Raw genomic sequence first — 1889 nt, forward strand, 5'->3', positions numbered from 1 at the left:
ATAGAGTATAGTTTTTTTTATATGGGTTTAGTTGATAATATAATGTAGGCATCAATTGGCTTTGTCGGTTGGAAAAATGTGATGTTTGTTCTTTTTAATTTTCAATTAATAAACATTGTAAATGGGTCTAGATTCTTACTTCAAGTCTAATTTTGCTATCTTAGGTACCTTTATATGATTAAGAAATAAAAAAGCAACCGACATTAAGCGTGATAAGAATAATTAGCTTTTTCATAATTTATGTATAAAGGAAAAATTAATGTGAACAATTGAAATTGAAAGTAGCGTATAAATATTATTACTTCAAAGTTAAAAAACAAACAAACTCACCTAAATATTAAGTTACATCTAGAAACTTTAGATATAGCTTTTAAATTAGTGTTATTATAGTCTTCCATAAATATACCCCTTCCATGAAGACTCCTCTTATCATAACACAAGATAGAAAATAAAAGTGAATTGTTTAGATATAAATTAAAAAAAAGAGAGAGAGAGAGAGAGATGAGTTTTAAAATAGCTTAAAAAGAAACAAAATATTGTTAAAGAACATTAAATTTAACATTTTGGAAGGTTAAAAATGGCAGTTGGTGAATAGGGATTTTTTTTTTAATAATTTTAAAATATTTTAAGTTAAAAAGTAAATTCTTAACAAAATTATAATAATTAAAAATTTTATTATTTTAATAAGTAAAAGATACAAAATGCGAAGAGAAAAAATTGAAAAATTGGGAGAAAAGAAAAAAAGAAATGAAGCAGGTTCATACCAGTCGACATATATCACTAAAGTATTCTCAACAATTTGGAATGTTCTACAAATTATCACACCTAAAAACAAGCCTAATGTCAGAAAAAGTCAGATCTTATACTAAAACTAAATTAATCTCATTACGAATATTTTAATTTAAAGAGTGATTTTATTCAAGCCCCACCTATAAACTCTTAGTAAACCCCGATATTGATTTAAAAAAAAAAAAAATTATATTTAAAGAGATTTTAATTTATTCCAAACTATCGTTTTCTTAATCCTTTTAACCTAATTCTCTTCTTTCTAATCATGAAGGAGAAACAACAAAATAGTCACGAGTGATAAAAAATAAAAATAAATAATAAGATTTCACTGAAAAAGAAATCATCAATATACTTTTACTTTTATTTTTTTATTTTTATTTTTTTTAATTTGATTACTTCTTTAAAAATGAATGAAATTTTACTCAAGTAAATTGGAGGTTTAGAAGCAGTTGTGGAAACCCATAAAAGCAAACAAAACCGGTAATTTGATGAAGGAAAACAAAAAAAAGTAAAAGGATTTTGAAAGAGTTTCTTAAAAATTCTTGTTGATACATAAATTTGCACCAACCAGCAAGATCCGATCGACCTTGTCGGGATCAGAACTGATATGTGCGTGATTACAGGTAATCAGTGATGAGTGAATGATAATGCTAGAAAGTTAATGACAAAGAGAACTTTTAAAGTGGTTCGGCGAAGTTAACAACCTACGTCCACTATGTTTTTTGTATATGTTGTGAGTGTGAGTAAACGGTCTCATATACGCAGCAGAAACAAAACAAATATAATATAGAGAACGTTTACATGAGCCAAGATCAAGGGTATAATTTTACAATTCATATTAAAATAAATCTGTAGAAAATAAATCTGAGTTTAAAGAAAACAAACGCACGTTGGAGGCTCTTCCAAATTTGTCAACGAATGTTTTGCTACCGATCCAAGTGTAGGATCGAACCCACGTAGTCCACACGAATACAATCTCAAAATAACCAAAGAGGGATTTGCTAGATCCTCTTTGACTTCAAGATTAAGAAGAAAGCAAATCAATTGAATTGATTTTAGGCCAAAAGGTGTTGTTGCCGTGGGAGTGTTTACCAAAGGGG

Source organism: Pistacia vera, unplaced genomic scaffold, assembly GCF_008641045.1.
Source record: "Pistacia vera cultivar Batoury unplaced genomic scaffold, PisVer_v2 Contig82, whole genome shotgun sequence".
NCBI lineage: Eukaryota > Viridiplantae > Streptophyta > Magnoliopsida > Sapindales > Anacardiaceae > Pistacia > Pistacia vera.